This window comes from Amblyomma mixtum, chromosome 4, assembly GCF_055824585.1.
Source record: "Amblyomma mixtum isolate Tamu chromosome 4, ASM5582458v1, whole genome shotgun sequence".
Classification (NCBI taxonomy): Eukaryota; Metazoa; Arthropoda; class Arachnida; order Ixodida; family Ixodidae; genus Amblyomma; species Amblyomma mixtum.
Window position 1 is genome coordinate 133,974,192 of NC_143015.1, and position 25,071 is coordinate 133,999,262.

At 45.8% G+C, this 25,071-nt stretch overlaps 2 pseudogenes; one reads left to right on the forward strand and one right to left on the reverse strand.

Moving 5' to 3' along the window:
* Positions 1–775: 775 nt before the first annotated feature.
* LOC149348288 (uncharacterized) lies at positions 776–4,168 on the reverse strand (annotated as a pseudogene).
* A 7,972-nt stretch (positions 4,169–12,140) lies between these two features.
* On the forward strand, positions 12,141–24,694 carry LOC149348289 (uncharacterized; annotated as a pseudogene).
* The last annotated feature ends 377 nt before the right edge of the window (positions 24,695–25,071 follow it).

Below are 25,071 nucleotides of genomic sequence, written 5' to 3' on the forward strand. Positions count from 1 at the left end.
AGGCGTCGCATACACTATTCTACTGAGCACAAATGCCTGCACTAGCTTACACAAGTCTTTTTCCTTAACACCTCTCTTACGATTGGCGATTCTCCTGATTAGCCGCACGGTAGCATTGACCGTATTTTTAAGCCTTTGCAATGACTCGCTATTCTTCCTGTTAGTCTGCAGATACTTACCCAGGATCCTGATCGTTTGGACCTCAGCGACCGGTACTCCCCCCACTCTCACCTCTAAAGGTGGTGGCGGCACATAGTGCCTCGCATGTATCCCTCTTGGTTTATCCCTCAGCACAAAAAGCTCGGACTTGGGCTGAGAACACGAGAGTCCTGCTTCCCCTGCTAGCTCCTCCACAATATCCACCGCCTGTTGTAGAGTTTCTTCCAACTGTGCGTCACTGCCTCTTGTTACCCATAGAGTAATGTCATCCGCATAAAATGTATGTTTAAGTCCCGATATCCCTTGCAGCCTGGGTGGTATCTTGATCAGGGCGAGATTAAATAGGAAGGGCGATAATACCGACCCTTGCGGTGTCCCCCTGCCCCCCAATGGGAAGGGATCCGATTTCATTTCTCCGACTACAATCTCCGCAGTCCTACCCTCCAGAAACGATCTGATGTACCGGAAGGTTCTCCCCCCCGGTCCTATGTCCGATAGGTTCCTCAATATTGCCTCATGGGTAACATTGTCAAAGGCCTTAGTGAGGTCGAGCCCCAAGATAGCCTTGGTGCCCGTGCCGTACCCAGGATCAACCACGTCTTTTTTGAGCTGTAACATGACATCCTGCGTCGATAAATTAGCCCTGAAGCCAATCATTGTTTCAGGTATCAACTCATTGTCCTCTACATAACCCTGAAGCCTGTTCAGGACTACATGCTCCATCAATTTGGCCAAGCACGACGTTAGCGAGATGGGACGCAGATTCTCAATGCAGAGCTTCTTCCCTGCTTTAGGAATAAATGTAATCCTAGCATGCTTCCACTCTGGCGGAATCTCCCCGGCCGCCCAAAATTTATTCATTAAATTCGTGAGTGCCCCCACTGACTTGAAATCCAGGTTCCTCAGCATTTTATTAGTAACCCCGTCCGGACCCGCTGCTGACGTGGTACGAAGCTGGCCCATTGCAAACTCTACCTCCGCCACCGTAAAGTCTGCATCCAATTCAAGGTTTTCCTCCCCCGAATAATCCGGCAAGCAACCGCCCGCCTCTCTGTTTATGTAACGACTTCGGAGTTCATGTATAAATTCCCCAATCGTGCCTTGATACCGATGCACTAACCTAGCCATTTGCCCCTTCTGCGCAGATTTGGTTGCCGCCGGGTCTAAAAGGTGCCTCAACAACTGCCATGTTTTTTTGCATCCGAATTGCCCATTCATCCGGTCACAAATCTGCCCCCACTGTTTGCACTGCAACTCCAATGTGTACGTTTCGATTTCTCGTTCTAGCTTGGCCATCTTCCTACGGAGGACACCATTATGCCTTTGTTTCCTCCACCTCCGAAGGAGACTCGCATGTGCTTCCCACATGTGTAACAATCTAGAGTCAGCCGTAAAGCCCTCCTCCTCCGTCGGAACCTCTTCTGTGGTACTCTTCACGGCCTGCTTGAGTGTGACAATCCAGGCTCCTAAGTCCTCGATTTCCCCGTTCACTGTGTCATTCCTGTATTGCCGAAATCGGTCCCAGTCCGTCACTCGAGTTCCTTTCACCGTGTCTTTGTGCTTAGCAGCACTAAATATCGTGGAAAGGATATAGTGATCACTTCCAAGTGGCTGTCCCGTGTTTACCCACTTTGCATCCCTGATACCATTCACAAATGTGAGGTCTGGAGAGGTGTCTATGCTCACGCTGTTGCCTATCCTGGTATGATCTAGCGGGTTGTTCAAGATCGTCCATCGCAGGTCCTGGGCAACCTGCCAAAGCTTATTTCCCTTCGGGCTGGCTCGGATGTAGCCCCACTCCGGATGAGGCGCATTGAAATCTCCCACCACGATGAGTTGAGACCTAGCCGCTAGCCGTTGCGTCTTTATCAGAAGGTCTGGCAAGCCCACCCCCTTATCTTTTGGAGAAGAGTACACATTAAGAACAAATAGACTCTTATCGTCCTTTCTTTTGGGCAAAATCTCCAGCAGGACGTAGTCCTCCCTGCTGCTATCTATGGTATGCTGAATCACTGTGGTGTTGCGATGGACTAACACGGCCGTGAAGACGCTCGATACGCCCCCTCGATCAATCTCTGGTGGTGTAAATGTCTTAAATCCCGGTAATTTCACCGAGCCGCTAGCCTCCTGCAAAGCTATAATGTCCGGCTTACTATCCAGATTTTGTATGTGCAACTGCAGGTTCCCCCGCTTGCGACGGAAGCCCCTGCAGTTCCACTGCCAAACCTCAATTTGCTGGCGAGGGGCCATGGTGAGGCCCTAGGTTCACTAACATCGGCGCTTGGCCGACTACGGGAGGCAATCTAACCTCTAGCATAGCATTTAGCTGTTTAAACATGTCCATTACCTGGGTCTGGAAACCCCGCATGTCATTGGTGAAGGCGTCAAGACGCTGCTCAATGTTGCCTAGTCTAGCTTCTATCCTGTCGACCCGGCCTTCCAACCTATCCTGTCTTTCTTCCAGTTTTCCTACTCTCTCCGCAAGGGTAAGCATGTCCCTCTTAAGACAAGTGACTTTAAATACTGGCTGCGGCGTGTCCGCCGCCGAAGTTTCTGCTACTCTCTTTGCCTGAGCTCCCTCATCTGCCGGAGGTGGCCTTTTGACCGTCCCCCGATTCTCCATTTTCTCCACTTCCATAGCTGTGTTATCGTCCACGCGAGAAACGTTCGCCTGCGCCGCTTGCTGTGGGTCCTGGGCCAACGGCGTCTGTACCCTTTCTACTCTGCCGGTTTTAAGCGCGCGTTCCATCTCTGCTATCCTAGCTTCCATCTTTTTGATAGTTTCGGCCTGCTGCAGCACCTGCCTTTGTAGCTCCTTCTCTCGAGCAGTCTCATTTTGGGAGCCCGCGTTGGGCCAGCTCACCTTTTTCCTCGTGTCACTTGGGCTTCGTCCATGACCGGAACCTTGCCCTCCTCCTTTGCCAGGCTCGGGTCCGGGCAGTGGCGGGAAGGAAGCTGACCGGTCCCTGCTCTTGCTATCGCCTCTCACACCGCTAGATGACCGCTTCCTGGGCCTCGAACGTCGCTCCTCCTTGCCAGTTTGGCTCTTGTCCTCGTTGCTCTGCTGCAGACCCATCGGCTGCTGACGGGCTAGGCGAAACTTGCAGTTCCGACTTCCCGTGCTGTGCGCCCCATGACACACGATGCAGTCCGGCGTGCAGGTCAGCGACTCTCCCTCCGGTGGTGCAGGATGTTCTTTCCCGCAGCGGCGACACAAATTAGTCTTCGGACGATAGCAAACGTCCGCCCGATGTCCCACTCGTCTGCAGTTATAGCAGGTCTCGACTAACTCTCTATATGGGATCACAGCGTACAGACAGTTCCAATAGATGACTTGCCGGGGAACGCGCTTCCCCCCGAACGTGATCTGAATCGCCTTTGACTTGCCCAAAGGTCTGGCATCCAAAATTTCCATGTTTTCATTCCTCTTCAAGAATCCTGCGCGAATTTCTGCCAGTGGGCATCCGTTGTACGCATTGTAAATTACTCCGCGCACAGAGTTCTCCGGCGCCGCCACGTACGCCGAAACCTCAAGGTCACGACCGCCCAGCTTGAGCGTCTTGACATTCGCATATGCCCCACTACGATTCATGCACGGCGTGCTCACCGTCATCGTGTTGTTTGTCTCATTCACCCGCACCAGGTCTTCTTCCACCGCAGTCGCGTTCGTCAGCTTCGCTGCCGCTCTCAGGGCACATCCGAGCTCCCTCGGCGTCACTATGCTCAAGTCCCAATTCTTGGGCCGGCACACAACCTTGAAATCCTTGGCTGGCATCTTCAGAAACGGTCCCCGTTTCTTCCACACCGGCGCTTTCCCCCGCTTGACTTGGGCTGCTCCGTGCGTCGGACGCCCGTCGCTGCCCGCCTGTTTCTCGGTAGGCCTACTCTCGGAGTGGTCCCCGTACACAGTCTTCTTGAAGCGATCTTGCGCCTTCAAAACCCAGGCCCATTCTCCCGCCTCGAATTCTTCGGGCGTTATAGATTCTCCCTCAACGGAGTACTCCATCATCTTTAGCCTCGCAAAGGCCCACAACCACAAAGCACGGCCCTGGAGCCCGGCGCCGCAGGCGTCGGCTCGGCCTACAGATTAGGCCTAATTTCGCCGCACCGTGGTCGAGTACAAATCGTGAAGAAAACCCCTAAAAGGGGGAACACTTGCCAAAATATGGTGTCCACAGGCACAGGGCAACTTCCTGCAGACGATCCCACAAAAAGCAAGACCAAGGCACAGCGCGTTCCACCGAAAAACGGTCTCAAGGCCGGAGCTCATGCGGAACACGTCCGCACAGCGTCCGCTCGGGTGTCAACCTCTCCGGGCAAGAAAAAGAAACTGGCACCAAGACGAAAAGCCGGCCCTTCCATTCTCTTTCTTCTTTTCACTCCCACTCCCATCCTCTACAAAGGGATGACGGGTGTCCACGAGATATGTGAGGCGTGATTTCCTTTCCTCAAATACAATTTTCATTATCTTCATTACAGCGCCTATTCTTTCACTCCCACTTCCTCCCTTCCTGTAGGGTGCAGTTCAGGAGTCCACCGAGATGACAGAAAATTACTGCGCCATTTCCTTTCCTGAAAAAAGCGTTGCGTTCAGAGGGCAAGGCATCACGCCGAACGGGTGGTTGCCGTCTGTGGACTCCCTGGCAGCGCTACAACACGCTCTCGCGTTCCACTCCTAAAGGCGAAGATTAAGCGTTAGTAATTAGCAGTTAATCAGTATTTATTCATTAATCAGTGATTAGTTAATAATTAGTCATTAATTAGTAGTTTCTCATTACTCAGTAATTAGTCGTTAATTTTAATAAGGGAGTAATTACTCATTGACATCCACCCGAGCGCAGCAATACGGCTACAAAGGAAAGCTATACAGCTTTCTCAGAAACTTCGTAGTTTAAGAAAATTCGTCCTGGTCCGGGGTTCGAACCCGGGACCACCGCTTTCAAAAGTTATAGGAGTGATAATCATTCCTTATTGCTGCTGCCAGACCCCCCTCAGCACTTTGTGTGTATTTTTTCTTGCCTACTGCATTCGTTAAGAATTTTGTTGCAACTGTCCGGCGATGTCGAGACAAATCCAGGCCCAAAGTCAGAGGAAATGCTAACGGAGCTGCTAGCTGGACAAGCACGAATCAGCGCAGAGCTTTCCGCGCTCAACTCTAGAATGGCTGCCTTTGAAAAGCGTATTACGCACATAGAGGCGTTGGCTTCAACTGCTAACGACGCTCTACAGCGTGTTCATGATCTTGAGATAACTGTTGAGAACCTTAAAGATGTCATTACCAAACTTGACCGCAAAAATAATTACCTGGAAAACCGATCCCGTAGAATTAACTTAATCATCTATGGCTTGAAGGAACCATCAAATGAAACTTCTGAGGGGCTATTGGCTTCTGTATCGGAGCTACTGTATTCCAAACTTGGAATCCAATGTGAAGGTATTGAACGCTGTCACAGGCTTGGCAAGCAAACAACTGAAAAGACGAGACCTGTCATATTTAAACTGCTAGACTTTAGAACCAAGCTTTCCATCCTTAAAAACGCAAGAAAACTTAGAGGATCTGATACGCACATTAGTGAAGACTTTTCTGCGCGTGTACGGCACATTATGAAGGCTCTCTGGGACAACTCGGTTGATATCCGCAAAGAAGCAGAGAAGTATAGGTTGCAATACGATTCCCTGATAGTCGACAGTGTCCGTTACACTTGGGATGATGTTTCCAAAAGGCTTGTCAAGGCTGCACGTGCTGCAGTGCCTAGGGACACAGAGTGACTCGTTAATGAGCAGAAAGGTAGAAATGAGCAGAAAGAAAAGCAGAAACTGACTCTTTTGAACTTAAATGCTAGAAGCTTGCTTAATAAGATTGAAGATTTCAATAGGCTTGTAGAATGTTACACTCCGTCAGTTATTTGCGTAACAGAAACATGGTTGGACAACTCCATATCAGATGTAGAATTTTTGCCTCCAGATTACTCGGTTATCAGAAACGACAGGCAGTTTGATAGAGGAGGGGGCGTAGCTCTGTTCATTAGAAAAGGCATTGAAATTTTTGTATTGCCAGAACTTCTGAATACTGAGTCTGTTTGGTGCCGGATAAACATTTCTGGTTTCGTGACAGTTGTGGGTGCTGTGTACCGTCCGCCCGGTTCGGAAAATATTTTCTCGCACATTACAGAATACATAGCGGAACACAGGCTCCACAAGTATAAAATGACCATTACAGGTGATTTCAATGCTCCTTGTATCGATTGGACGTTGTTAATTTCAACAGGTCGTGACAAGGCTGTTTGTGAATCCCTAATTAATATGGCTATATCATTTGATTTAACACAAGTCGTTGAATGTCCAACTCGAGTAAACTCAGTTCTTGACCTTGTTTTTGTTAATGAACAGTTGCTGCAATACGGATTTCAGTGTGATGTAGTCGACGGACTGTCAGATCACAAGTGTGTTTTCATGCAATTTAATGTGGTTTGTGAGCCCCATAAGCCGAATTTCAATATTGTTAAAGATTTTACCCGTGCCAACGACCGTGCTATTACTGAACTGCTAGCGTCGTCTTTCGGAGATGTCGTGACAGGCAGTGAAACGTGTGGTGTTGATGCGTTGTTAGAGCAGTTTTATAATTTAGTACATAGCTGTGTGCTTCATTTCGTCCCCACAAAATGTGTGAAACATAACCCGAAGCATCCGTGGTACACAAGAGACATAATTCATCTCATAAGACGCATCAAGCGCTTGCAAAAGCGCAGCCGGCCAGGAAACGAAAGCCGCGATTCACTACTACTTTCACTCAAGTCGGAGCTAAAGACAAAAATGACACAAGCTAAACACTTTTACTTCAACACAACACTGTCAACATTCATGAAAGAGAACCCATCGAAATTTTGGAAAACAATATTACCCTCTTCCCATGACTCTGTATCCTTCATTATCAACGAGCAGCCTTGCACTGATCCCGTAACCATTTCTGAAGCCTTCAATAGCTACTTTCACTCTGTCTTTCATCTTGATGATGGTACCAATCCTCCCTTCATTCATAGCTCGGAACACCAGTTACCCAGCCTCGAAGTAAGTTACGCTGGGGTTCACAATCTGTTAGTAAAAATTGACACAACCAAAAGTGCGGGACCAGACGCCATGCCTAACGTGTTTTTAAAGAAGTACTCGGAATGGAGTGCCCGTTACCTTACAGTGATTTTCAACAAATCACTGGACACATCCTCCGTTCCCAGGGCTTGGAAAATTGCCAACGTCATCCCGGTGTTTAAATCTGGCGATAAACAACAAATTAGTAATTACCGACCGATCTCCCTAATTTCCACTTGCTGCAAGCTTCTTGAGCACATTATTCACAAGCACCTTGTTCAGTTCCTAACTTCTCATAATCTACTGTCACACTGTCAGCACGGTTTTCGATCTGGTTTTTCCAATGTCACTCAGCTCATTGAATTTACTCACGACATCGCTTCCGCTTTAAATAACCGTGATCAAATCGATGCAATATTTATAGATTACTCCAAAGCATTTGACATGGTCTGCCATAATAAGCTTCTTCGTAAACTACGCACCATGTTTAACGGCAATAAGTTACTGGACTGGATAACCGACTACTTCAGTTTCAGTTTCAGTTTCAGTTTATTTCCCACAAGTACAGGGCATGTACGAGGTGTGGCGAGGGTGACGGGATAAAAGCTGCGTCAAGGGCAGCTTGACTGGCCCCGTCTCCCCGAACAACATGGCAGCAAGCACGACAGTTCAGAAGGACATCAAATATATATGATGGGAAGAATAACAAGGAACAAATGGAAAAAAATATACGAACAAGATAAGTGCAAAAACAGTGAATGAGTGCATTAGTTAAAAAATACAATCAAATCTTACAGCACAGGTTAGTTAATAATGTCGAATAATTTTTTATTGGTTAGAACCCGCAGCTGCTCTTCCGTTAGCTTATATTTGTTAAGTGCACTAGGCAGCCTGTTTCGAAGCATCTGGAGACCGTAGTTACTACGTGATCGCGGAACGTGCCAATGTTCATGGTGGCGGGTGGAGCGAAATGACAAGTTAATCTGCAAGTTTGCAACGGCTCGTAATGCTATATTTTTATGGATTTCAGATTTCAAAGATGCCAGGAACTGGCGCTCATAAAGCGTGGAAATTTTAGTAATCTTGTATTTAAGGAATAGGTCGGAAGTGTGGGCATTATATGGAGAGTTTGAAATGGCTCCAACTGCATTTTTTTGTAATGTAACCAATCTATTCAGTGATTTGTTGGTGCCAGTACCCCAAACAAGATGACAATATAATAGATGAGGTGCAAAAAGCGTGTTATAGAGCATTAGTTTTTGGGGGACAGGTAAAAAATGTACTTTTCTCAATATACCTAATGCTTTGCACAGTTTAGTTTGTATGTTTTCGGTGTGAAAATCCCATAGCATGTTTTCATCAAAAACGACACCCAGGAATTTTGCTGATGAAGAAAATTCTATTTCAGTATTATCGAACTTCAGTGCATTAATGCGAACATTTGTTTGTTTAGCTTGAAAGAGAACTGCTTTTGTTTTGGAACCGTTTATTTTTAGGTTATTAGCGCTTGACCATTTACATAGTTTGTCCAAGAATAGGTTGGCAGATTTGACAAGGTCATTTGCATTGCTTCCTGTAAAAAATGTACAGGTGTCGTCGGCGTATATGACATAATTTATGGTGCTATCTAGATATACAAGGGCCGCCGCGGTGGCTCAGTGGCTATGGTGCTCAGCTGCTGGCCCGAAAGACGCGGGTTCGATCCCGGCCGCGGCGGTTGAATTTCTTTGGAGGAGAAATTCGAGGCCCGTGTACTGTGCGATGTCAGTGCACGTTAAAGAACCCCAGGTGGTCGAAATTTCCGGAGCCCTCCACTACGGCGTCTCTCATAGCCTTAGTCGCTTTGGGACGTTAAACCCCATAAACCAAACCAAACCAAACCAAACCTAGATATACAAGGTCATTGATGTAAGCATTGAAAAACAGTGGGCCGAGAATACTCCCCTGAGGCACGCCATGCTAACTTTTTTGTAATGAGGACATTTAATTTTCTATACATATTGCTTGATGTCGATTTGTCAAGTAACTTTGAACCGAATTAAAAGAAATACCACGAACAACATAGCAAGACAGTTTCTCTAGTAGGATATTATGATTGATTCTGTCAAAAGCCTTGGATAAATCTACAAATAGTCCTAGTGTTAGTTGCTTCCTTTCAATATTATCTAAAATTAATTCTTTTTGGTGAAGTAGAGCTGTCTCAGTAGATCTACCTGTCCGGAAGCCACATTGGGAAGATGTAATAACAGAGTTAGCATCAAAGAAACCAGTGAGTCTTATAAAGATGATTTTCTCGAGTGGTTTTGAAAATATTGCTAATATTGATATTGGCCTATAATTTCCTAAGTTATCTTTTTCTCCACTTTTGTACACTACTGTCACTTTAGCAGTCTTTCGTTGCTCTGGAAATACACCGGTATACAAAACTAGGTTGTAAATATGGGTTAGGTATGGGGCAATAAGGTCAAGGACAAAGCTAACCGGCTGCATTTTTATTCCATCTATATCCTCGCATTTGCTTCTCTTCAAAGCATGGAATAAATTCAGGACTTCACACTCGTCAGTAGGATTCAAAAAAACGGAATGTTCTAATGGGGCAGATAGATATCGCTGGGCGTCGGTGTTGTAAGGACTCTCGACTAATGAGAGAAAATAATCATTGAATTTTTCTGCTAGTGCTTTTCCCTCGTACTGTTGGCCATCTATTTCTAATTCCAAAGTTCTTGTCTGATGCCTGGAAGGTAGAATTGAACTCAGTTTCTTCCATGCTTGTCTAGAATCCGTAATTCCGTCAAAGAGATGTGCATAATCGTCGCGTTTTGCACGCTTCAAACACTTATTTAACAAGTTTCGGTATTTTCTAAAATCTTCTAGAACTTCAGGGTCACGACTGTCAAGAAAATTGTGATATATCCTTGTTTTAACCTTTATCATTTTTAGTAATTTATTAGTCATCCAGGACTTTCGATCTTATACTTAAGATCCCAGTTCGTCACTTTTAACCATTCACAGTCATCGTCAGTCACTGTAACTTCAGGTGTGCCCCAAGGGTCGGTGCTTGGGCCTCTACTCTTTATAATTTTTATTAATGATGTAGCTAATGTTACTAACGACACCGCAGTGAAGTTACGCCTATATGCCGATGACTGTGTGCTTTACCGCAACGTTGCTAACGCCGATGATCAACAGGAACTAAACAAAGTGTTTTCATTGTTCTGTGAATGGAGTAATGCATGGCAACTGAAAATTAATTTCACTGAAAAGTTGCAATGACCTTTGGTAACAAAAAGAATCCGCTGCATTTCGCTACAGTAACAACGGTAACTGCTTGACCCACGTAAGCGAGTTCAGATACCTGGGCGTTATATTTTCGCATAACTTAAAATGGAATGCTCACATAAATAACATATCTGGGAAAGCACTTCCCAAACTTGGTTATCTCAAACCAACCTTAAAAAATGACACGAAGGAATGTAAATTAACTGCTTAGAAATCACTAGTTCCACCCATCCTGGAGTACGCCTCAATTGTCTGGTCCCCTCATTACGCGCGCGACATTGACCGTTTAGAATCAGTTCAAAAAAAGCAATAAGATTCATCTTCAGCCGGTATGATCGCAAGTTTTCACCTTCTTCCCATATGCACAGTTTATCTTTACAAACTTTAGAACATAGGCGCACACGTGAACGCATCATTATGCAGCACAAGATCGTTCACACATCATCTGGCATTCAGGCACCCTCGACATTTGTGTCATCAAGCACACGTGCAACCCGACGGAACCACCCATTAAACATTGTTCCCTTCACAAAACATATAGATTGTTTTAAATTTTCTTTTTTCCCTCTAACCGTTGAAATTTGGAATGGATTGGACGGCTCACTTCGTTCATTGCCAATTGAAGTTTGTTGTTCAGTTGCCTGACAATTTGACCCGTTGATCTGTTTTTAATACTTCTGTGTTATCTATTTCTATGCTACCCATGTTATTTGTTTTTACTCATGTATTCACCCACTCCTGCTATGTCTCTCCTCAGAGACAGCAGTATTTATAAATAAATAAATAAATCACCGGAGCAGTCGCTCTACCAATTGAGCTAACCGGTGAAGCGGTGGTCCCGGGATCGAACCCCGGACCAGGACGAATTTTAAGCTGTATAGCTTTCCTTTGTAGCCGTATGGCTGCGCTCGGGTGGATGTCAATGAGTAATTGCTCCCTTATTACAAATTTACTCCAACTTGGGAGATTCCCCTAAAACATTTGACCAACCCTGTTCCCACTTCGAGTTATTGATCAATTCGCTCTCGCCCTACCATAAGCTTGCCCTCCCGGTTAGCTCAATTGGTAGAGCGACTGCTCCGGTGAAGCGGTGGTCCCACGTTCGAACCCCGGACCAGGACGAATTTTTCTTTAACTAAGAAGTTTCTGAGAAAGCTTTATAGCTTTCCTTTGTAGCCTTATGGCAGCGCTCGGGTGGATGTCAATGAGTAATTACTCCCTTATTACAAATCTACTCCACCTTGGCGGATTCCCCTAAAACATTTGACCAAGTCATTAATTATGTGTGATGTGATAGAGTGGTGACGTCCCCAGTGCCACAGAGGCAGTCAAACTGCTGTGGAAAACGCTTTCGCCTCTACGCGCTTTAGACGGTCAAATTTCCCCCTCAAGTTTTTATGCCTTGTGGAAAACGCTGCACGCGCGATGGCTCTTGAAACATCCTTTCGTCGCTGCTTGCATCGATCGCGCTTGTGCGAAATGAATGAAGCCAGCTGTGTAGGTTATTTCTATGCGCCAGCTCGTTCCGGGAAGCGGGATGAAAATGCTCTGGTCATGCTGCGTTTCAAGTGACGGATCAAGCAAAGCTTTGTGCGCAATCTGGGGACCGCACCAGGATGGCTAAGCACTACAACTTTCCATCGAACGGCGCCACAGTAGCGAGCAGTCAACCTGCGAGCACTGGTTTGAGCCTCACACCGGGAACGGTTACTGCCGCCCGCAGAACATGTCGCCCCGGCTGGCAGCCCTACGTCACTCGTCGACTGTAGCATCTATTGTGTGCGGCGGTGTATAGTTTTTGATGGTTATGAGAAACAGAATGAAGTTTTTGAGAATTGCGAACTATGCCTGTCAAAAAGGCGAGGCTGTTGGGCTTTCTTTCAGGCTCTGTTGAAAAAGACATCTTTGTGCCTTCGCGTTAAATAAATTTCATATAGTTATCACAGGAAATGCTACGTAGTTATTATGAGCCATGTCTGCACGGTCTCACAATTGAATGGAGCGGGTATATACAGCTGTTGCAAACCTAGAGCAGGCCGCGCCATACAGCTTTGTCCTCATATGTAGGAGTCGTTCCACCGGGTCTGTTTCTTCCACGAGAGGTAAGTCAGCGAGGAGAAATAATTTTAGTGCAATACTGGTACAGTGTCTTTGTATTCTTATTTGTCTGCCTGTTTTAGCAGTAGCTGTAATGTACTTTGCTCTCTGGCGCGCATTCATATGGTGTGGAATTACCTTTATGGCACCTTCCTCTCCATGAGATTTCTTTTATTTTTTTCAGAACGATGGCGGTAAACTGTTTTTTTTTTCAGCAAACTGCATTAATACCATTGAGTGAGTCCACAACCGGTCTGCCAGGTTTTTCTCATCTGACTACTCTGATCAAACGTGCATCTCAGGACTAAAATCACGATTACAGTTACCTATACACTAGTCATTCGTCTTGACGCAGCACGCCTAAGTTTACGTCATAAATTCTTTCATAGTACTACAGCAGCCAATCAAATCATCCAACGTTGGCTTCGCATTCTCCGCCATAACCACCCGAAGGGGGGAGCGTCTTTTCGCGCGACGTGAGCATACGTGTGAGTGTTTCGGCTCCACCGATTTTTAGCTGAGGCCGCGACCCAATTTACCCTACCCCCGCAAAACTGGCACCTATTGATCTGGAACCTCCAGCGGAAACACTGGATGCCATATTCGTCCAGGTAGGCCTATTTTCTCGAACTGTACGAGCGATTTTGGACCGACCACGTTGGTACCGTCGTTAAGCCTAACGACGACGCCGTCACCGGGCCGGGTGAGATCAGCCCTCAGAGTAAAAACGGAGACTTCCGTGCTCCAATTACGCGAATGCGACCCTGAGGCGATGGCGTGGACCTCGGTTCCCACCACTGGCGATACAAATACGAAAGTTTCTCTGAAAATTCGGAGTCAAGCTTTGCTTCAAGCGGCTGCACGCCGCTCTCTGGACAAAGCCAAGATGCCGGCGCTCGGCGCCGCCTCGGCCGCAGGCTCGTCGGTCGGAGACGTGAAAGTTCCTGCGACGCGCGCCACAGGAAGCAAGGGCAAGGCGTTCACGGTATGGAAGCCGCGTCCAATGCCCAAACTGGCTCCTGAATACTACGTTATAGTCGTCAAGCCCCGAGAACGCGTTTCTCTTCACGAGGCGTTCACTGAAACCGGCTATCGCACCGCTATTTCAGCGTACCTGGGCCCGGAACGGGCCCGCGCCATCTTCGTTCTGGCGTCACGAGACCAAAACATCGTCATCGGGCATACCGCGGACATCGAGACGGCCGACTGACTCATCGGAAACTTTGTCGATCAAGCTTCAGGGTTACCTGAGACAAGACGTCGGCAACGTGCCACGCAGCGATCGTAGTCCCTAACACGGACACCACGGAAACACTTCAACAACGAGCGTGCTGGCGCGCCGGCACCATCATGGAAATCCGGAAATTCGGAACATCCAACAAGGCACGCATCCTCTTCGTGGGTAAGTAGAAGCCCCGTTACGTGCATTATGACAACATGGTCGTCTCTGTGCAAAACTATTACAAAACTATCCCGGCCTGCGCCCACTGTGGGGTCGTCGGGAATCGCACGGATGCATGTCCAAACCTGCAGCCGAATACGTGTGGACTCTGCGGACTCAGGCTCCGCTAGTGGAGGGGTTGCGGGCCCCGCACATCTGTGTACCCCGGTGTGCTGTGTACCGTGGCGCCATGCCACTAACTCTCGCAAATGTGCGGCAAAATTCCGCGCACTCAAAATGGCCGCCCAAACGGGAAAGAAAGAAACTGCCACCAAGGCGAAAAGCCGGCCCTTCTATTCTCTTTCTTCTTTTCACTCCCACTCCTATCCTGTACAAACGGATGACGGGTGTCCACGAGATATGTGAGGCGTGATTTCCTTTCCTCAAATACAATTTTCATTATCTTCATTACAGCGCCTATTCTTTCACTCCCACTTCCTCCCTTCCTGTAGGGTGCAGTTCAGGAGTCCACCGAGATGACAGAAAATTACTGCGCCATTTCCTTTCCTAAAAAAAGCGTTGCGTTCAGAGGGCAAGGCATCACGCCGAACGGGTGGTTGCCGTCTGTGGACTCCCTGGCAGCGCTACAACACGCTCTCGCGTTCCACTCCTAAAGGCGAAGATTAAGCGTTAGTAATTAGCAGTTAATCAGTATTTATTCATAAATCAGTGATTAGTTAATAATTAGTCATTAATTAGTAGTTTGTCATTACTCAGTAATTAGTCGTTAATTTTAATAAGGGAGTAATTACTCATTGACATCCACCCGAGCGCAGCCATACGGCTACAAAGGAAAGCTATACAGCTTTCTCAGAAACTTCGTAGTTTAAGAAAATTGGTCCTGGACCGGGGTTCGAACCCGGGACCACCCCTTTCAAATGTTATAGGAGTGATAATCGTTCCTTATTGCTGCTGCCAGACCCCCCTCAGCACTTTGTGTGTATTGTTTCTTGCCTACTGCATTCGTTAAGAATTTTGTTGCAACTGTCCGGCGATGTCGTGACAAATCCAGGCCCAAAGTCAGAGGAAATGCTAACGGAGCTGCTAGCTGGACAAGCACGAATCAGCGCAGAGCTTTCCGCGCTCAACTCTAGAATGGCTGCCTTTGAAAAGCGTATTACGCACATAGAGGCGTTGGCTTTAACTGCTAACGACGCTCTACAGCGTGTTCATGATCTTGAGATAACTGTTGAGAACCTTAAAGATGTCATTACCAAACTTGACTTGATTGAATAACTTAATTATCTATGGCTTGAAGGAACCATCAAATGAAACTTCTGAGGGGCTATTGGCTTCTGTATCGGAGTTACTGTATTCCAAACTTGGAATCCAATGTGAAGGTATTGAACGCTGTCACAGGCTTGGCAAGCAAACAACTGAAAAGACGAGACCTGTCATATTTTTTTTTTGTTTTTTTTTCTTTATTGTGTCACGGATTCTCTCCGTGTAGGGGGCCGAGGTAAAGGCAAAATGCCTGACAGAGCCTCTGCGCCCCCACAGTTCAAGGCAGCATAATGTGTCATTTACAATCATATTTGCTAAAAATTTTTAGCGCACAACAGAAAGCAAAAAAAAATCAGTTATTTAGATCACATGACTTCACAGCATTAGTTTTTCTTCAACATGGTATATTTTAAAGAGGAAGAAAAGGCATATGCAATAGTTATTATGTAATAACAAAATTGGCTTGCATCAGAAGCCAATCAAAGAAAAGAAAAACCACAATTCATTGGTCCGAAAAATAAATCGCATATGCAGTAAATAGATCAGTACACACGAGCATTTCCGGAAAAAACAAGGTTTGGACTGATGTGTGGGGTACATGCTGAAACAATGGCAAATATATTGTACAACCGAACAGAGAAATAACATAACATAATATAACATAAATAATAGAAATAACATAACATAATGCAACGTAGTTGAGGTTATATGTGTTATCAGGGATGAGCGCAAGTTAACAAAAAGAGAATGCAATGTCACTGCCCACTAATAGCTTTTTACAGTTCTTTTTGAATTTGTGGAAGGATTGTGTGTATTGTACATTAAAGTGATCACTGTTTAATATGTTAATTGTTTGATAATTCAATTTTTGCCTTCCGTAATTAGTTCTTGTGGCGGGCTTGAGATGGTGTGGTCTACGTATTGGGTATGAAGTGCAACGTTCTACGGGTATTGTGTGCAGCCTATTTTTATAAATCCACTGAAGTAGTTTGAAATAATAAACTGCTAGACTTTAGAACCAAGCTTTCCATCCTTAAAAACGCAAGAAAACTTAAAGGATCTGATACGCACATTAGTGAAGACTTTTCTGCGCGTGTACGGCACATTAGGAAGGCTGTCTGGGACAACTGGGTTGATATCCGCAAAGAAGCAGATAAGTATAGGTTGCAATACGATTCCCTGATAGTCGACAGTGTCCGTTACACTTGGGATGATGTTTCCAAAAGGCTTGTCAAGGCTGCACGTGCTGCAGTGCCTAGGGACACAGAGTGACTCGTTAATGAGCAGAAAGGTTGAAATGAGCAGAAAGAAAAGCAGAAACTGACTCTTTTGAACTTAAATGCTAGAAGCTTTCTTAACAAGATTGAAGATTTCAATTGGTTTGTAGAATGTTACACTCCGTCAGTTATTTGCGTAACAGAAACATGGTTGGACAACTCCATATCAGATGTAGAATTTTTGCCTCCAGATTACTCGGTTATCAGAAACGACAGGCAGTTTGATAGAGGAGGGGGCGTAGCTCTGTTCATTAGAAAAGGCATTGAAATTTTTGTATTGCCAGAACTTCTGAATACTGAGTCTGAATGGTGCCGGATAAACATTTCTGGTTTCGTGACAGTTGTGGGTGCTGTGTACCGTCCGCCCGGTTCGGAAAATATTTTCTCGCACATTACAGAATACATAGCGGAACACAGGCTCCACAAGTATAAAATGACCATTACAGGTGATTTCAATGCTCCTTGCATCGATTGGACGTTGTTAATTTCAACAGGTCGTGACAAGGCTGTTTGTGAATCCCTAATTAATATGGCTATATCATTTGATTTAACACAAGTCGTTGAATGTCCAACTCGAGTAAACTCAGTTCTTGCATTGTTTTTGTTAATGAACAGTTGCTGCAATACGGATTTTAGTGTGATGTAGTCGACGGACTGTCAGATCACAAGTGTGTTTTCATGCAATTTAATGTGGTTTGTGAGCCCCATAAGCCGAATTTCAATATTGTTAAAGATTTTACCCGTGCCAACGACCGTGCTATTACTGAACTGCTAGCGTCGTCTTTCGGAGATGTCGTGACAGGCAGTGAAACGTGTGGTGTTGATGCGTTGTTAGAGCAGTTTTATAATTTAGTACATAGCTGTGTGCTTCATTTCGCCCCCACAAGATGTGTGAAACATAACCCGAAGCATCCGTGGTACACAAGAGACATAATTCATCTCATAAGACGCATCAAGCGCTTGCGAAAGCGCAGCCGGCCAGGAAACGAAAGCCGCGATTCACTACTACTTTCACTCAAGTCGGAGCTAAAGACAAAAATGACACAAGCTAAACACTTTTACTTCAACACAACACTGTCAACATTCATGAAAGAGAACCCATCGAAATTTTGGAAAACAATATTACCCTCTTCCCATGACTCTGTATCCTTCATTATCAACGAGCAGCCTTGCACTGATCCCGTAACCATTTCTGAAGCCTTCAATAGCTACTTTCACTCTGTCTTTCATCTTGATGATGGTACCAATCCTCCCTTCATTCATAGCTCGGAACACCAGTTACCCAGCCTCGAAGTAAGTTACGCTGGGGTTCACAATCTGTTAGTAAAAATTGACACAACCAAAAGTGCGGGACCAGACGCCATACCTAACATGTTTTTAAAGAAGTACTCGGAATGGAGTGCCCGTTACCTTACAGTGATTTTCAACAAATCACTGGACACATCCTCCGTTCCCAGGGCTTGGAAAATTGCCAACGTCATCCCGGTGTTTAAATCTGGCGATAAACAACAAATTAGTAATTACCGACCGATCTCCCTAATTTCCACTTGCTGCAAGCTTCTTGAGCACATTATTCACAAGCACCTTGTTCAGTTCCTAACTTCTCATAATCTACTGTCACACTGTCAGCACGGTTTTCGATCTGGTTTTTCCAATGTCACTCAGCTCATTGAATTTATACTCACGACATCGCTTCCGCTTTAAGTAACCGTGATCAAATGGATGCAATATTTATAGATTACTCCAAAGCATTTGACATGGTCTGCCATAATAAGCTTCTTCGTAAACTACGCACCATGTTTAACGGCAATAAGTTACTGGACTGCATAACCGACTACTTCAGTTTCAGTTTCAGTTTCAGTTTATTTCCCACAACAAGTACAGGGCATGTACGAGGTGTGGCGAGGGTGACGGGATAAAAGCTGCGTCAAGAGCAGCTTGACTGGCCCCGTCTCCCCATACAATATGGCAGCAAGCACGACAGTTCAGAAGTACAGTAAATATGTATGATGGGAAGAATAACAAGGAACAAATGGAAAAAAATATACGAACAAGATAAGTGCAAAAACAGTGAATGAGTGCATTAGTTAAAAAATACAATCAAATCTTACAGTACAGGTTAGTTAATAATGTCGAATAATTTTTTCTTGGTTAGAACCCGCAGCTGCTCTTCCGTTAGCTTATATTTGTTAAGTGCACTAGGCAGCCTGTTTCGAAGCATCTGGAGACCGTAGTTACTACGTGATCGCGGAACGTGCCAATGTTCATGGTGGCGGGTGGAGCGAAATGGCATGTTACTGGAAGTTTGCAACGGCTCGTAATGTTATATTTTTATGGATTTCAGATTTCAAAGATGCCAGGAACTGGCGCTCATAAAGCGTGGAAATTTTAGAAATCTTGTATTTAAGGAATAGGTCGGAAGTGTGGGCATTATATGGAGAGTTTGAAATGGCTCCAACTGCATTTTTTTGTAATGTAACCAATCTATTTAGTGATTTCTTGGTGCCAGTACACCAAACAAGATGACAATATAATAGATGAGGTGCAAAAAGCGTGTTATAGAGCATTAGTTTTTGGGGGACAGGTAAAAAATGTACTTTTCTCAATATACCTAATGCTTTGCACAGTTTAGTTTGTATGTTTTCGGTGTGAAAATCCCATAGCATGTTTTCATCAAAAACGACACCCAGGAATTTTGCTGATGAAGAAAATTCTATTTCAGTATTATCGACCTTCAGTGGATTAATGCGAACATTTGTTTGTTTAGCTTGAAAGAGAACTGCTTTTGTTTTGGAACCGTTTATTTTTAGGTTATTAGCGCTTGACCATTTACATAGTTTGTCCAAGAATAGGTTGGCAGATTTGACAAGGTCATTTGCATTGCTTCCTGTAAAAAATGTACTGGTGTCGTCGGCGTATATAACATAATTTATGGTGCTATCTAGATATACAAGGTCATTGATGTAAGCATTGAAAAACAGTGGGCCGAGAATACTCCCCTGAGGCACGCCATGCTAATTTTTTTGTAATGAGGACATTTCATTTTCTATACATATTGCTTGATGTCGATTTGTCAAGTAACTTTGAACCAAATTAAAAGAAATACCACGAACACCATAGCAAGACAGTTTCTCTAGTAGGATATTATGATTGATTCTGTCAAAAGCCTTGGATAAATCCACAAATAGTCCTAGTGTTAGTTGCTTCCTTTCAATATTATCTAAAATTAATTCTTTTTGGTGAAGTAGAGCTGTCTCAGTAGATCTACCTGTCCGGAAGCCATATTGCGATGATGTAATAACAGAGTTAGCATCAAAGAAACCAGTGAGTCTTATAAAGATGATTTTCTCGAGTGGTTTTGAAAATATTGCTAATATTGATATTGGCCTATAATTTCCTAAGTTATCTTTTTCTCCACTTTTGTACACTACTGTCACTTTAGCAGTCATTAGTTGCTCTTGAAATACACCGGTATACAAAACTAGGTTGTAAATATGGGTTAGGTATGGGGCAATAAGGTCAATGACAAAGCTAACCGGCTGCATTTTTATTCCATCTATACCCTCGCATTTGCTTCTCTTCAAAGCATATGGAATAAATTCAGGACTTCACACTCGTCAGTAGGATTAAAAAAAAACGGAATGTTCTAATGGGGCAGATAGGTATCGCTGGGCGTCGGTGTTGTAAGGACTCTCGACTAATGAGAGAAAATAATCATTGAATTTTTCTGCTAGTGCTTTTCCCTCGTACTGTTGGCCATCTATTTCTAATTCCAAAGTTCTTGTCTGATGCCTGGAAGGTAGAATTGAACTCAGTTTCTTCCATGCTTGTCTAGAATCCGTAATTCCGTCAAAGAGATGTGCATAATGGTCGCGTTTTGCACGCTTCAAACACTTATTTAACAAGTTTCGGTATTTTATAAAACCTTCTAGAACTTCAGGGTCACGACTCTCAAGAAACTTGTGATATATCCTTGTTTTAACCTTTGTCATTTTTAGAAATTTATTAGTCATCCAGGACTTTCGATCTTATACTTAAGATCCCACTTCGTCTCTTTTAACCATTCACAGTCATCGTCAGTCACTGTAACTTCAGGTGTGCCCCAAGGGTCGGTGCTTGGGCCTCTACTCTTTATAATTTCTATGAATGATGTAGCTGATGTTACTAACGACACCGCAGTGAAGTTACGCCTATATGCCGATGACTGTGTGCTTCACCGCAACGTTGCTAACGCCGATGATCAACAGGAACTAAACAAAGTGTTTTCATTGTTCTCTGAATGGAGTAATGCATGGCAACTGAAAATTAATTTCACTAAAAAGTTGCAATGACCTTTGGTAACAAAAATAATCCGCTGCATTTCGCTACAGTAACAACGGTAACTGCTTGACCCACGTAAGCGAGTTGAGATACCTGGGCGTTATATTTTCGCATAACTTAAAATGGAATGCTCACATAAATAACATATCTGCGAAAGCACTTCGCAAACTTGGTTATCTCAAACCAACCTTAAAAAATGCCACGAAGGAATGTAAATTAACTGCTTAGAAATCACTAGTTCCACCCATCCTGGAGTACGCCTCAATTGTCTGGTCCCCTCATGACGCGCGCGACATTGACCGTTTAGAATCAGTTCAAAAAAAGCGATAAGATTCATCTTCAGCCGGTATGATCGCAAGTTTTCACCTTCTTCCCATATGCACAGTTTATCTTTACAAACTTTAGAACATAGGCGCACACGTGAACGCATCATTATGCAGCACAAGATCGTTCACACATCATCTGGCATTCAGGCACCCTCCACATTTGTGTCATCAAGCACACGTGCAACCCGACGGAACCACCCATTAAACATTGTTCCCTTCACACCACATATAGATTGTTTTAAATTTTCTTTTTTCCCTCTAACCGTTGAAATTTGGAATGGATTGGACGGCTCACTTCGTTCATTTCCAATTGAAGAGTTTGTTGCTCAGTTGCCTGACAATTTGACCCGTTGATCTGTTTTTAATACTTCTGTGTTATCTATTTCTATGCTACCCATGTTATTTGTTTTTACTCATGTATTCACCCACTCCTGCTATGTCTCTCCTCAGAGAGAGCAGTATTTATAAATAAATAAATAAATCACCGGAGCAGTCGCTCTACCAATTGAGCTAACCGGTGAAGCGGTGGTCCCGGGTTCGAACCCCGGACCAGGACGAATTTTTCTTTAACTACGAAGTTTCTGAGAAAGCTGTATAGCTTTCCTTTGAAGCCGTATGGCTGCGCTCGGGAGGATGTCAATGAGTAATTACTCCCTTATTACAAATTTACTCCACCTTGGCGGATTCCCCTAAAACATTTGACCAAGTCATTAATTATGTGTGATGTGATAGAGTGGTGACGTCCCCAGTGCCACAGAGGCAGTCAAACTGCTGTGGAAAACGCTTTCGCCTCTACGCGCTTTAGACAGTCAAATTCCCCCCTCAAGTTTTTATGCCTTGTGGGAAACGCTGCACGCGCGATGGCTCTTGAAACATTCTTTCGTCGCTGCTTGCATCGATCGCGCTTGTGCGAAATGAATGAAGCCAGCTGTGTAGGTTATTTCTATGCGCCAGCTCGTTCCGGGAAGCGGGATGAAAATGCTCTGGTCATGCTGCGTTTCAAGTGACGGATCAAGCAAAGCTTTGTGCGCAATCTGGGGAACGCACCAGGATGGCTAAGCACTACAACTTTCCATCGAACGGCGCCAGAGTAGCGAGCAGTCAACCTGCGAACACTGCTTTGAGCCTCACACCGGGAACGGTTACTGCCGCCCGCAGAGCATGTCGCCCCGGCTGGCAGCCCTACGTCACTCGTCGACTGTAGCATCTATTGTGTGCGGCGGTGTATAGTTTTTGATGGTTATGAGAAACAGAATGAAGTTTTTGAGAATTGCGAACTATGCCTGTCAAAAAGGCGAGGCTGTTGGGCTTTCTTTCAGGCTCTGTTGAAAAACACGTTTTTGTGCCTTCGCGTTAAATAAATTTCATACAGTTATCACGGGAAATGCTACGTAGTTATTATGAGCCATGTCTGCACGGTCTCACAATTGAATAGAGCGGGTATATACAGCTGTTGCAAACCTAGAGCAGGCCGCGCCATACAGCTTTGTCCTCATATGTAGGAGTCGTTGCACCGGGTCCCTTTCTTCCACGAGAGGTAAGTCAGCGAGGAGAAATAATTTTAGTGCAATACTGGTACAGTGTCTTTGTATTCTTATTTGTCTGCCTGTTTTAGCAGTAGCTGTAATGTACTTTGCTCTCTGGCGCGCATTCATATGGTGTGGAATTACCTTTATGGCACCTTCCTCTCCATGAGATTTCTTTTATTTTTTTCGGAACGATGGCAGTAAAGTGTTTTTTTTTTCAGCAAACTGCATTAATACCATTGAGGGAGTCCACCACCGGTCTGCCAGGTTTATCTCATCTGACTACTCTGATCAAACGTGCATCTCAGGACTAAAATCACGATTACAGTTACCTATACACTAGTCATTCGTCTCGACGCAGCACGCCTAAGTTTACGTCATAAATTATTTCATGGTACTACAGCAGCCAATCAAATCATCCAACGTTGGCTTCGCATTCTCCGCCATAACCACCCGAAGGGGGGAGCGTCTTTTCGCGCGACGTGAGCATACGTGTGAGTGTTTCGGCTCCACCGATTTTTAGCTGAGGCCGCGACCCAAATTACCCTACCCCCGCAAAACTGGCACCTATTGATCTGGAACCTCCAACGGAAACACTGGATGCCATATTAGTCCAGGTAGGCCCATTTTCTCGAACTGTACCAGCGATTTTGAACCGACCACGTTGGTACCGTCGTTAAGCCTAACGACGACGCCGTCGCCCGGCTGGGTGAGATCAGCCCTCAGAGTAAAAACGGAGACTTCCGTGCTCCATTTACGCGAATGCGACCCTGAGGCGATGGGGTGCACCTCGGTCCCCACCACTGGCGACACAAATACGAAAGTTTCTCTGAAAATTCGGAGTCAAGCTTTGCTTCAAGCTGCTGCACGCCGCTCTCTGGACAAAGCCAAGATGCCGGCGCTCGGCGCCGCCTCGGCCGCAGGCTCGTCGGTCGGAGACGTGAAAGTTCCTGCGACGCGCGCCACAGGAAGCAAGGGCAAGGCGTTCACGGTATGGAAGCCGCGTCCAATGCCCAAACTGGCTCCTGAATACTACGTTATAGTCGTCAAGCCCCGAGAACGCGTTTCTCTTCACGAGGCGTTCACTGAAACCGGCTATCGCACCGCTATTGCAGCGTACCTCGGCCCTGAACGGGCCCGCGCCATCTTCGTTCTGCTCTCACGAGACCAAAACATCGTCATCGTGCATACCGCGGACATCGAGACGGCCGACTGACTCATCGGAAACATTGTCGATCAAGCTTCAGCGTTACCTGAGACAAAACGTCGGCAACGTGCCACGCAGCGATCGTAGTCCCTAACACGGACACCACGGAAACCCTTCAACAACGAGCGTGCGGGCGCGCGGGCACCATCATGGAAATCCGGAAATTCGGAACATCCAACAAGGCACGCATCCTCTTCGTGGGTAAGTAGAAGCCCCGTTACGTGCATTATGCCAACATGGTCGTCTCTGTGCAAAACTATTACAAAACTATCCCGGCCTATGGCCACTGTGGGGTCGTCGGGAATCGCACGGATGCATGTCCAAACCTGCAGCCGAATACGTGTGGACTCTGCGGACTCAGGCTCCGCTAGTGGAGGGGTTGCGGGCCCCGCACAACTCTGTACCCCGGTGTGCTGTGTACCGTGGCGCCATGCCATTAACTCTCGCAACTCTGCGGCAAAATTCCGCGCACTCAAAATGGCCGGCCAAACGGGCAAGAAAAAGTAACTGCCACCAAGACGAAAAGCAGCCATCTTGGGCCTCCCGGCAACTAACATCGCCAGAAAACCTCCAACAGCGAAAAGCTGGCGCCACCTACCGGAGGTGCTGGAGAGCGATCGTCGACATGGGCCAACATCGTCAAATCCGGAGAGCTGGTGATTATTTCGGGTGGGGCTGCTCCTCCCTCCCATCTTTCCAGGCGCGCGCAGCGCGGAGCAAAATCAAATGGCAGCACTCAGGCCTCAAAATGATATACTGCAAAAGAAAATCAACGAATTGTAATCCAACATACACCAGCCTCCTTGTACCCCCTTTCCTCCCGCGGCTGAGGTAACGGAGAAAGACCTCGTGGCGCCGAAGGCGGCAACAAGCGTGGAGGCCGCATTCGACCGCTTCGAGGCCATAGACTCCGATTCGCCGCCATAGAAAACCAACTCTCAATGATGATCATCGCCATTTCCAAACAGCAAGAGACAATCCCCGCGATGATTGCCCAACAAACTGCGCATTCCTCGCGCAGGCGCGGCGGTCACTACAGCGACGTATCGTGCCGCCCTCTAAAACCTCCTTGACGCACCCAGAGGTAGACGGTGACGACAGCTGCTCGCTCTCCGGTATGGAGGACGCT